The sequence below is a fragment of the Phoxinus phoxinus genome (assembly GCF_949152265.1).
Source record: "Phoxinus phoxinus genome assembly, chromosome: 23".
Classification (NCBI taxonomy): domain Eukaryota; kingdom Metazoa; phylum Chordata; class Actinopteri; order Cypriniformes; family Leuciscidae; genus Phoxinus; species Phoxinus phoxinus.
Window position 1 is genome coordinate 20522466 of NC_136898.1, and position 13540 is coordinate 20536005.

Genomic DNA, 13540 nt, shown 5'->3' on the forward strand with positions numbered 1-13540 from the left:
GGATTGTAATGGGGCTCAGGAAAGAGGAGAATGCATCAAAGTAGCTCTGGAGGTCATGCTTTTTATATCTGAAAGCAGAGATATATTGTTTCATGCAAGGCTCAGAATACAAAAAAAAAACTGAGTTACTCTGTCGAGGTCTGATACATGATCTCAGAACAACATAGGATTTCAGTGGGAAGGCTGGAAAAGGGGAATGGGTGTCGTCTAATTGTCCTCTATTTCAGCCAACTTGGACTGGATAACAACAGTACAATTTTGGCTCTGAGTTTGGGTGGTGCACTAAGCACTATAGAAAGAAGGACAATACTTGTTTGCCTCATTTACTTTTCTCACCCTCTCTGTTTGTTTTCCCTGTTCCTTTTACAAGCTAAACAGAGGGCGTTTAAGGTGATGAAATTATAGTGTTTTGCACTCCAGAGTGCCAGAGTGACACTGTCTTACTATAAATGCACATGTGCACATGGTAAAAATGTCTCCCTTAAAACAAAATATTTACAGTGCATTTTAGCATAAGTTATAGACCGTTTACAGATTTCTCATTCTAGCCCTAAGCATACAGTTAGTATACTGTGTAAGTATAATCAAATATGTACAAATGTGAGGGAGGATTTTTCTTTTTACAGTTTTCAACATTCTACAAGAAAAACTCTTTGCTAGTAGGCTACAGTATGTATACAGCACAAACTTAGAGCAAGCCATATACACACAGTATAAGCACACCTCGCAGCATTCACTTTGGCATTTACTAAGAACAAAATGAAAATACTCAAATCCATGTAGGGGCCAAAGAGGTCCATAGACTGTCTGTAATGATGTATATGTTCATCCCATTGGCCACCTGAGCTCAGAGCGCACCAGGGGGAGATGGTGGTGTCTCAGCTGTAGATTGATAATAGTCATTCTGAGTTGATTTTCACATGCAGAAAAATAGACAGTGGAGGATTTCTTTGTGATTTGGATTATTTCAAGTAGCTTGACCTTGTGTGTACCTTTGAGTTAAATGGATTTTTGCTTTACAGTTAATGGGATTTTCAGGGTAGTGGTATAGGTAGATATTTCAGTCGGTATAGTAATTTGGATAGCTTGGCCCATGTAACTCAAGCCCTAACCTTATATTTCTAAACTTAATTCTAAACCAGCCATTAGACTTTGCTTGAAATTTGTCCAAAAAAGTCTTCCTAAGACTTGGGTTTGAGTCCCAGTTTGGACCCAGAGATTTAGTGTGCAGTTCTCCCAGTGATCTCAGATGTGTCCTTGCATGAACCTCATTACCAGTAAAGACGGTGCAGTCTTGATTTAAATTGGGCTAGGGTACTGCGTGTTTATCAGGGACAGCATCAACCCTAAATCCCCCATCTGTCTCTTGCAGTTGCACTTTGATTGTTTCATCTTAATCCCCCTATTCTCTGCCGGCTGGCAGCTCGACCGTCCTTTCGCCTGCGACCCCACTTGCAAATGTGGTGATGCCAGTTTTAACCCCAGGGGTCGGGAACTACGTTCACACTGGGGGTCTGAAACGAATACCCCCTTAACATTAACACAGATTCCAGACACATTAAGTCTAGTGTAATTGTCTGCTTTGGTGGGTCGTCTCTCTAATCTGGTGCGTGATTCAGTTGCATAGATTCCCCCTCAACCTCTCTCCCTTCCAGCCATTACAAAAACATTTTTTTAATTTCATATTCAAATATTCAGGGGTATGACTCTCCCTTTCCCCTCTTTCTTTCTTTCTTGTCTTTTTCTTATGTTTTCCTTTCTATCCTCTCCAAATCCTCTCTGGTGCCGCTGTCTCTTCCCCAGGGCTGCGGCGGCTTAGCAGCTGTTAAACAGAAAAGTTCAAGAGTAAATCTCCCTGTTACTGAATGTGAGGATAACCTAATTACGCAGGGCTGTTTTCTCTCCTAATGAACGCCACGCGGATTTGGAGTGCCAGGATTTTTATATACCTCCCCCCAAACTGTTTCTGTACCAATTTCTTCTCATCCCTTTGATAATGTGGCTGAACTAGAAGTCCCTCAGAGACTGGATTAGTCTTCATTCATATTGTGTATACTTCTCAGACTAATGATGTTTGTTCTGCTTTGCTTATCACACAAATTAAGATGCTGAAGTTGTCAAAAATGCTAAATTAGTCGCAGGCCATCTGTGCAAAAGTTGTTTGTGAATCACACTGCCCCAACAAATGCCAACATTTCAACCAATCTAAAGTTGTGTGTTCCTACATACTTGCTCCAACAGACCTATCTGGAAGTTTCTAAAAATCCTGAAGACCTTGATTGGCTGGTTCATGTGTGTTTAATGTGGGTTGGAGCTGAACTCTTAAGGAAGGTGGTCCTCCAGAATAAGGTTTAGACACCCCTCACCAACAAGATTATCAAATTAGATCCAACAAATCCTATCAACATAATTTATGATGTGAACTAGCCTCCGGTGATCCTCAAAATTTGACAGGTTAGTGATATGGAAGGTTTAAAGCAATGGCTTTTAGCCATGGTTCTGGCTTAGCCCCAACACATGTGTACACATTTTTATGTCTCTCTTTTCTGAAACACCCATTTCAGGTCTTGGAGTCTCTACCAATGAGCTGATGAGTTGAACCAGGTTAGGGAAACATTAAAATGTGCAGGGTTGTGGTATTCCAGGACAAGGGTTGGAAAACTGGTTTATTTGATGTGACATTTGATTGCTTAAGCAAAGACTATATTCTCCTTTATCTTGAAATATGATTAAATTCACAGAAAATTGTAGGCAAAGAAATCCATGTGGTTAAATGAGATGTGGTTGAGTCCTATATTTGCACTATATCTACGAAACTATGAGCTGGTTGTGTGCTTGTTTTTTTATTTACATATTAGTGGAATGGAAGTGGAATTAATGAGATATTTTGTTCTATTATCTGAACAGAGATCAGAGGGAGCTTTTTCATTGCTAGCCATCAGAAGTCTTTAATGCTTCCGTCCCTTTAAGAGAGCGGTGAGATCACAGAGAGCCGAAGAGACCCTTTCAGCTCATCTCTGTGCAGGTTTCACCATGTCTCTCTTCTATCCCTTCCTCGACTCATCCTCTTAATATCCAAGACAATCACATTGCAAATCCAATAGGTCAGTGCAATTGGTTGTTAGCACTGAACAAGAAGTGTCTCTGTCTTAGGCATCCACAATCAGATGCTTCAGTGACAGTGGATTATCAACACCACCAGGAATTCATTTCCTCTGAAGTGAAAGAAAAGCCAGTATCATGAAAGAGATGTCCTAAAGTTTCAGTCCCTCAAAGGATCTGTTGAGCAGGTGGGACCAAAGGAAAGTGGGCTGGGGAAGTGGTGTAGGCTGGAGTCAGGTCTCTTTTGTATGTCCACTTGACCTTTATCCTGGTTTGACCTTAGGGTCAATAGACAGCCGCATGCCCCTTTCCAGTTCACTGATAAAAAGGATGAATGCATGAGATTAGTCATGTATATGAGAAGGATATTCATTAGACATCACAAGAAATATGCTCTCTCTTTTAAACTTCATTAGACAAAAGGGGGCCTTGTCATTACTTGTTTTGGTCACAAAAGAAGGGACCACTTCAAGGCTATCAGTGGGGCTGGAGACAGGTAGAATCAGTCATGCATGTAGAATACACTTGATCAGTGAAGGAAGTTTAAGACATAGCTTGTCCTTTTGAACTTTGTTTTTAGTCTTGTGATTCTAAAACGGTGTTCTGTAAATGGCCTTATCTAGTGTTGAAAATATGGCCAGTACGTGACTTATCAGTGCGCAGGGTTTAGTGTTTACTTTATAGTTTTGTGTGAGCTGATGTTATATCCATTCACGCTGTTGTTGTGGTATTTGAAATATCATGGACATTTGTGTCGGGCATGCATGAAACCGGGCTTGTGTTTATCTTACTGTGTTTGAGCGTGTGTTTGACCAGTTCAAGTCGTTTCCTATCTTTGTGACATTTGAGTATTAGCGACTTGTTGGACTCGTAGTCGTTCCATTAGGACTCCTGTATGCATCACTGCATTGCCATAGCACCCATTACTTTAGATGAGCCACTATAGTGAATTACTGTCAACGGCAGAGAATTGTGCCACGCTTGATAACACAATACATCAGAACAAACATAAAAATGCATTTTATTGTCTGAGATTGAAATGATACCACCCACCACACAGCAACCAAATCACCCTAAATGACAAATTGATGAGAAGGAAAGATTAGACAGTTAATTGCTGTAAATGAATTCAATTCCCTTTCAGCAGCACCATGTCAAATTGTGCTGATAACAAAATTGAAATTGCGGCAGAAAACAGCATAGCTGAGAGTCTTTTAAGCTTCTTTAGACTGTTGTGTTGTCTGGATTGGGATTAGTTATAGACTTGTGTAGAGCATAATCTCCAGTTTTGCATTGTATGTTAAATTGAATTAACCCAGTTTTGCTGGTAATGTGCAAGGCCGGGACTCTAGTTATATTCATTCATGTTGGTGGAGGTCCTCTATGAGAATCAGTATGAGGAAGAGAACTGCACATTTCCGAACGTCCAGAAGAGTGGATATCTCCCCTAAGATCCTGGAAACAATCACGTTCATATGCCTCTGCAGCAACTGTAGAAAAACAATGACATCATGTACAGGGTGGAGAACGAGAGCGAGAGAAATGAGACATTGACATCACCACAGTGGGATATTGCTGGCTAATACATAGTGTGTGGTACGCTTTCGCAGATGTTGAGAAGGGTTAGTGTATATCCAGTGGGGTTCGCTAAAGTGGCACCCAACTCGCATGTGTTTTTTGTGTGTGTGTTTATCTGTGTAAAGGAAGCTCCCTAACACACTTCATCTTTACACAGCTCCCCCAACTCCAGGAGGAGTGCATCATCTGCAGTGTCGCCATGGTGACACCATCACGCTCCAGGACAACCCCACCCCCGTATCCCAACCCCCATCAGAGACGCACTGATTAGGTTGCTCCAGTCACCATGTGGCTGCGTGTAAATGTGTGTGTAATGAATGTGTGAACACCGTTAAGCCTGCTGGTGCAGACATTAGCGTGTGTGCGCGTGGGTTTGTGCACACCTGAGCTGCATGAAAAAAGCCCTGGGCTCCACACTTTTTTTCCATCCCATTATAAACTCCCATTAGCACTTCATTCTAGTGTATGTCTGAAGTATCATTACGCTGGGACAGTTTAACAGTGTACCGCTACAATGCAACCTTAGCTGTGAGGTCACGGGCCACCCGCCAATAATTGCCCCTCCCCAGCTGCACATGAATGAAAGTGAGATCTCAGCACTCCGCCACCGTTTACGCCGCCAGCCAATGGCGCGCACCGCTCCGGAGCTCTCCGGAAGAGATGACATCATCTCCAGCCAATCGCGGCGTAGCTCAAGGGCTGACTGCTGCAGGCTCAACAATGCAATGAGATATACAGAGAGTGAGGTGAGATAGAGAGAAAGAGGCAGAAATGCAAGGAAGCATATTGCGATATCCTTTCATTCAGTGCAAACACCAGATATGATGTTGAAACGACCTCAAACGCATTCTGGGTGCTATCAGGGGCAGATGACAGAAGGGCAGGAGTGTGTGTCTGTGTATGACAGTGATATCTCTCTGTGACCTGCCAGCCGGCATTACGAGGCAGATCTTCTTGTCAATGTGTGTGTATGTGAATCCCTACTGGGACGATACGACTACTTGCCCAGGGGTTGCTGACCACACTGAATGTCTGTATGTTCAATACGCAGTGGATTTTAACATTCAGTAAACACTTCATAACCTAAGCCAGAGCGGCTATATTTACATGTGCTTATGTGACAAGGAATAAAAACAGACCTCGCCTTATTATCATGCTCTTTCTCTCTCTAGACCTGAAACATACTCTACGCTAGTATACTAATGCAGATGCGAATGCTTAGCCAATGTTTAGTGTGTTGTCCAGTGGTCGTTGATGCAATTTTTTTGGATACTCTAATTGACATTTAATTGTTTCAATGCTAAAAGTTGCTGTTAGCGTGAATGGTGCTTTAATGTGTGTGTTTTTGCATTACTTCGGCTTGTAACAAACCTCAGTATTTAAGGTATTTACCTTAAATTTTCAATGCTGTGGATGTGGAACTAAATTAGTTATTTGGGTAATCCGCTAAATCCTCAAAGTCCACAAATTAGTTAATCTAAAGAGAAAACTGAACACAGAAACAGACAATTTATGTCAATGCTAGCTCGAGCATCCCTTTTGGCAGTGCTAAGATTTAAATTTGTATTTGTGTTGGATTATTAATTGCATTCTGACACATTTTGTAGCACAACAGTGTGTGAAATGTGAAATTGAGCTTGCATTCACACATCCCTTTTCTTTTTCTAAATAATGTAATGATCAGATGTGCTTATCTTTAATGTCAGCACATCAATAGGTCATCACTATTTGTATAGGAGTTTGTATAATGTGTGTGTAGGGACAGTTTTGACACATCAGTGACAGCTACGCTTCCCCTTGCCCTGATGTCCTTCTGAAGGCTGATGTGTGTGTATTGATCAGAGAAAGTGATGAGCATGTGTGTGCATCACGTCGTTACTCACTTGATAGTCATCACTGAAAAAGAGATGTGCTGAGGCACACTCTTACTCACAGGCTACGATCACACAGTTTAATGTGGCCCAATTATCCTAGAGTTTGGATGATAGTGTGAACAACAGAAATCAATGACATTTGACATTTTCAGTTCTAATCTGGGCCACTTTCAGTGCACTGTGTCATCATTGTGAATAGTTCGGTTGTAATTCGTGTGATTTGACATTTAGAGGAATACTCCACCTGAACATAATTTCCCTTTATTTTTTTAATCAATAAAACTCAAACCCTGACAGTTTTCCCCCTACAGTTTTTTCAAATTGAAATATAAAAACAGCATAATTTAGTTTCTTTATGGAAATAATGTTGCCACCTATGTCGCCACTAATGTTAATATAATGTATATCAGGGGTCACCAAACTCGGAGTTTGGTGACCACTGATGTATATAATGCCTTGTGAAAATATTCAGACGCTTATTTTTTTCACATTTTGTTATGACCAGATGTGTACACAAAAAAAATCTATTAAAATGAATAATCACATTTGCTTAAATATTCAGACCCTTATCTGTGGCATTCAAATTTTAGCTCAGCAACTGAGCTAAATGAATGGATGTGTCAGTGTAACCGAGGCTAGCTAGTAAAGAGCTAGTAAAGAGGCGTGCATGTGACTGATGCTTGGTTCCATGTTAGCGCACCTGCCTCCCATGCTGAAAACGTCATATCAAATCCCACTCGGAGTGAGGTAAGTATAACTGGAAGGGTTACGTTGGTGCCTTGACCCGGGTGGGAGTGAGGTTTAGGGGGGTGAGTGTAACGGAGGCCAGCTGCTAAAGAGCTGTGTGGGTGAAACTCACTCCCTTGGCCTCAGGAGGCGAGCTAACTACCGACACTAGAGGTCCGCGATCTTCAGTGTCCTTGTTAGCGCACCCGCCTACAATGCCAGAAAAAAACACATGTTCGAAGCCCTTTGGAGTGAGGCGAGTAGAACTGGAGGGATTACAATGGTGCCGTGACCCGGATGGGAGTGAGATTTAGGTGGTGAGTGTAACGGAGGCAAGCTAGTAAAGAGCTGTTTCACGAGTTCACACTTACAAATAAGTCAGATAGAATAAATGTGTATTTGGCGTACTGTCCGAGGAGAGGGCTCCGGGCTCCGGGCTCGGTATTCGGCCCGAACCCATAGAACTCCCCCCGTATTCCTGACTGTGAAAGAATAAGCCAAGAGTGAGGAGTCGGGGTGGTGGAGGGATGTGAAAACTGTCAAGGAATGTTAGGTGAGTTGACAGAATGAATATGGTTACTCTCATGCTGATAGGGTAGACATGGTAATTGTTTGATGACAAGTTGATTGGATTGATTATTTGAACGTGCTCCTCCCGAACTTTGTTTATGAAACATCATATGAGTAAACCTCACTCCCTTGGCCTCAAGAGGGGAGCTAGTGACTGACAGTAGAGGCTGCGATCTGTAGCATCCTTGTTAGTGCGCCTGACTCCCATGCTGGAAATGCCTGTTTGAATCCTGCTTGGAGTGGGAAGAGTAGAACCGGAGAGGTTACATCAGTGTTGTGTGTACCAGGTAGGGAAGTGTTGCATGTACGGACTAGTGTTTGATATGGGCCACATTTGAAAGCTAATGTGAGCTACCTCGCAAGAAAATTGGATTTGAGCAGAATATAAGAATGTCACGATTTTTTGATTGCATAGTTACACACACACACACACACACACACACACACACACACACACACACACACACACACACACACACACACACACACACACACACACACACACACACACACACACACACACACACACACACACACACATATCAGCAAAGGTTAGAGAATGATCCGTTAACATTTCCTCAAAGCACAAACACTGCCAGTGCTTGACATGTGCTTCCTAAAGGCCGTCTGAGCTTTTTCCGCCACTTCCTCTCATCTTTTTCTCCCTCTACCACTCACTCCGACGGTCTGAGAGATGGATGGTGGATGTGATGGAAGATGCCTGTAAGGTTACACTCATAAATTCACTTGTATTGACCTTTCAAACCGCCCTTTCACTTTGAGATGGCACAGCGTTCTGCTCATATGAATCCGGAAACAGCCCATGAGATGAACTCAACAGGATTGAGTTTAGCACGTCAGATTAATTTTGAGTCTGTTGCCAATCAGATGAGTAGATCCGTGTTCATAGCCCTTTTACTTTTATTGTCTAACTGATGCTCCCCAGAAGTGCTGCCCAAAGTCTTTTATTGAATTTGGTGTCTTCATAATTTCAGCTGGTACGTCTTCCAGGCTGTGTAATTAATCTACGGCTGACATTTATTGATTAATCAATTGGACGTGTCTTTATATTCCTTCGCCAACTCACCCCTGCTGCAGTTTTCTCCTCTGGGGCCGAGCCCAGTGCGGCGTTGTGGGGTGTACGGTTTATTTGAACATAAAACAGCCCATGGCCTCACACTTTTACACTAGTCTAAGGCTCACACATACAAATGCTGCTACTTTTCATAGACAGAGAGGTTGAATTCGTAACCGTATTTGAAGGGATTATATTGATGTCACCCTACAATCCATCAATGCCTTGACCTTTTGACCCCTCACAGCCTGTAAATTGGCTCCTAATTGGTTGTTCTCTTAGAAAAACAGAAAGCAGAGGTGTCTCCGGATTGCAATGGCTCATTGTGACAGTTCATGAATATTAACGCTTGTGCGGTCAGGTCAGGTGACTGTCAGTGTTGCAAAAATATTGCGTCATTGGAAAAATTACTGCCCTTTCCAAACCTAGTGAGCTGTCTTGTTGTCTACTGCCTGCAGATGTACTCATTGTGTTTGAAACCGGTATAATGAGTCATTTTATTTAACATAATTCTTTTCCCAAAGGGTTGTATAGTATGTTGTCATTTGCCTTTGGAAGTCATTCATTCTCAGCAAGAGTTGGTGATTTGAGGTGATTTGAACAGAATCTGCTCAGTTGTGGCTTGACACTGTTGATTTGGGTTAGCACATGTTGCTAAGATAACAATGTGGTGTTCTAATAATCAAAAATATAGAACACACGCATATTGGGTAAAAATATTAGCATTTTTTATGTTTAACTTTTTCAATACTGCTTTCATTCAGTTTAAAATAATGAAAAGTTGCTCACTCGGCTAGTCTTTATTGTTTGGCACAGTAGTTTTTTGGGGATTTCCGTATTATCAAAGAATGTTGCCTTAAAGGAGTGGTATAATGCCCGTTTCACAAGATATAAAATAAGTCTTCGATGTCCCCAGAGTGTGTATGTGAAGTTTTAGCTCAAAATACCCCACAGATATTTTTATATAGAATGTTAAAGTTGTCACTTTTTGAGGGTGAGCAAAAATGCACCGTTTTTGTGTCTGTCCCTTTAAATGCAAATGAGCTGCTGCTCCCAGCACAGGGGGCGGAGTTTCAACAGCTCGTGTTCTTTTACCTCACACACACTGCTCACACAGACATGCACTGAACATTTCAAACACTTTTAGCCTTTTATGTTCAAACCGGAGTCAGACAAAGATGGAGAGACTCAAGAACAAGTGACAACATGTAGACATTTCTGAATGGTTAGTTTATGAATTTATGTAGCTTATGTGTAGTTATCTTCTAGTCATTGATTAGCATATTCTGTCTTGATAATCTATAAATCGTGTTCCAGGGGCGGGGTTTATGTCAATTTTAGGGTTCGTGATGTCACTAACCCGTGAGGAATGTCTTGTAGTCCCTATCAGCCTGTCAAAGAGCAACTAGGGATACCATCTAGGAGTTCTTCAAATCAACACATGGAGGACGTTAAATGCCAGTTTTCCAGTTTATTCTCCCAAGCCAGGAAAGTGCAAGGTGCTCACAGGTGCCAAAACATGAAACATCAAAAGAAAAAAAAAAATAAATAAAAAGACTTCAATGTACCAAAACAATCACCTTGGATCAGGTATCACAATTCAATCAGAGTACTCAGCAGATACTGCACTCACTACCACCAGTCTTAGACTCCCTGTCCACTTCCTCAGGTGAGCATTTATACACATGGGTACAACCATTTCTCAATCATAAAATGGGGATGTATTAAATACCATAAACATGTATTAAAGATCATATAACCCAATTCCCTTCAACACACAAATTTAAATAACACAGCACAAACTTCAGTTCAACCATAATTATAAAAAGTATAAATATAATTATATCAATCAACAATAATTATATATAAATAACTTCAGAACAATTCCACCCCTTACACACCATACTTGGTATCTCCCACTCCCATGATGCAACACAGCACAGGTACAAAAAGCACAACAGAAGTCCATTCCGGTCTTTTACTAAAGTCAAGATGGCCGCCACCATGCATGCGTGCTCAGGTGGCCAGTCTGAGACACAACAGTCTCGTTGTAGGTGCATGTTTGTGTGGGTGTGGGTGTAATCCATCTCTCCCTTCGCTGGTACATCCAGGTAAATAAAGTGTCTTTTAAAAACCCAAGTATGTGTGCATGTGTTTTTAGCAAGGGTTAACAAGGAGAACAGAGGGCAGCTCTGTGACACAGCCGTTTGTTGTAGTCCTTAAAAAGCAATTTCTTTAAAAGCAAATATCTCCCTTTGCTTTGAACTTTGAGCGTTGTAACTTTGCAGATGTTGTTTATGCTCAAACAGCAACATTACACACTAACTAAAGTTAGAAAAGTGAAATCATATTCAACCACCCCTTTAAAATGTGACTTTTAAGCAGTGATTGAGCCTTCCTTTTGTATCCTGATATACGTTTGTCTATAAAGGATTATCAAATTAAAACAGTCAAGGGTGGGACCTGGTTCTATTGATTGGTTCGAGCCAGATCTGAATGTGAACTTGCAGTCATTTGGAATAATGAGACGGGGTTTAAGTGGACTAAATGATTGGAGAAGTCCAGCATACGTCACCAGAGAGAAAACTGTTGTTTTGACATTTTATTGAATTATGGCAATTTGATTAAAAATTATGAAGGAAAACCAAAACATGGATTCAGACAGATAAAATGCTGTCTATGTAGAGTAGACAGTTAGGCACTAGGAATTAAAGCAGAGCTATTAGTGTTCGCATACACATTAACGCGTAAACAGTGTAATTACAACAATTAAGCAGTTAAAGAATTTCAGCACTTGAAGTTAACCACCACAATCATTATGTATTCTCTGAACATTGTGGTTTTTGTACTTTTTGTGGGAATTCAAATCATGAATGAGGCTCCCGCTGTTTCTATGATTTCAGCTTTTTGCACTCACTAAATAACGGCGCTGAGATGCTACTTGGCTAATACGGATGCCGCGAATGTCGAGGCATTTATCCGCAGAGATGTGTTCTCTCCAAACCCGTGATGAAAGATAAGTCATGTGTGTTTTCCTGTGGTACTGGCCTCCCTCTATGACACCATATGCCCAAAACCCTCAGAAACACACTTGCTTTGAGCTGCTCCCTTAACACATAGGGACCAAACCACCCGTAGACCCCATATGGCCAGTTTTCTCTTGCTGCCTGTCCTCTCTCTCTCTCTCTCTCTCTCTCTCTATCCCTCTCGTGTGTGAGCCCGGAGGGAAGAGGGTAATCAGGATGTTTCTCCTGCGCCTGTCAATGTAACAAGCCCATGTGTCACAGAGCTGCATTATGAACCGGCAGTAGCACACAAAAATACACAATTGTATGGGCCCAACCACAAACCATGAGACGTGGCCTTGCCTAAAGTTAGCTTTTTGCTAACTTTAACTAAAGTTATGATGTCATGCACGAGCATTTTATCAGGGTTAAATAGTATTACTAATGGAGACAGTTGTCATTTCAGGCAGTGTAACTTTCTTTATAGTAGTTTAACATTATTTTGCTTTTCACATGCCTATATAGTTTTAGTTTATCATTTATTTGGAATTGGAATTTGGAAACCCTGAATTTGGAATTCTTGAAACTAGAGTCGATTTTAAGGGGTGTGTGAAAAATTGGGAGAGAAAATTGTATTTTTAGGGCTTTCAAAATAAACATTATCACACTTCATTTTTGTAAATTAAGTTTGGAAGGAGCAGTAGGTTCAGTCCTTTCAATCATCATTACATGCGTATATAAGCAGCAGACATTGCGCCATCCCACCGACAATTCTTCCTGCATCCCTCCACCTCTCCATCTTCACCTCTATTTCTCTCATTCTCCCTATACGTAATAACGCTGTTGGGGGGTTGAGCTCGGAGGTTTTGAGCCTCCATCGAGGACTGCAAGCCAAGTTTGTTTACCATTAAATATTTAGACTGGATGGGCAGGCGAACTCGTGAAACAGTATAAATGGATCGTCATACATGAAAATAGCTACAGCAATTTTTCCTGTGAATGTGAATCTGTGTAAATGCACTCTTGTCGCCTCTCTGCATCTATGTAAACATGCTGTATATATGATCAGTTTAGATGTGTCCAAGTGGTCTAGATATGGCTAATTTTGTCTGATATAATTGACTCATAATGTCAAGAGGGGGCCCAAGTGGAGAGACACACATCCCATACGCCAGTGGATACACCTCCACACACTGACAGGAAAGGATATAATGAGCAAATCCACTCTTAGACAGGCAATCATATGCAGGGCCACTCCATTATCCAGCAAATCCCAGTAATTCCCAGCATTCTTCAGTTGAATTAGAGGCGTGAAAGCTAATTCATAATTGATGCTTAATTATCAATCTCATTTGGAATGATCATTACCTATGCATAGGAAATCATTCAAACCCTGAGGCCTGATAGAACACAGGAAACACTCAGGGTTTATAGCAAAGACTTTAGATATACAATGACGGCGCACTCGTATTGCTATGAATGGGAGAAAGTGCAACGCGCAATATGGCCGAATAAGTCCCGTCTTCTAAGTAAAAGAGGCAATCGCCATTTGGTTAAGTCATCCCTCTTAGAAACACTCAGTGTTCTTTAGGACTGCACATGCACATTGC

The 13540-nt window shown here is 41.4% G+C and overlaps 1 protein-coding gene across 2 annotated transcripts in view; it reads left to right on the forward strand.

Annotated features, from left to right (window-relative positions):
• The window catches only part of sh2d3ca (SH2 domain containing 3Ca), a 63713-nt gene that overhangs the window by 19463 nt on the left and 30710 nt on the right, over nucleotides 1-13540 (forward strand). The gene's annotated exons all lie outside the window — the stretch shown is intronic.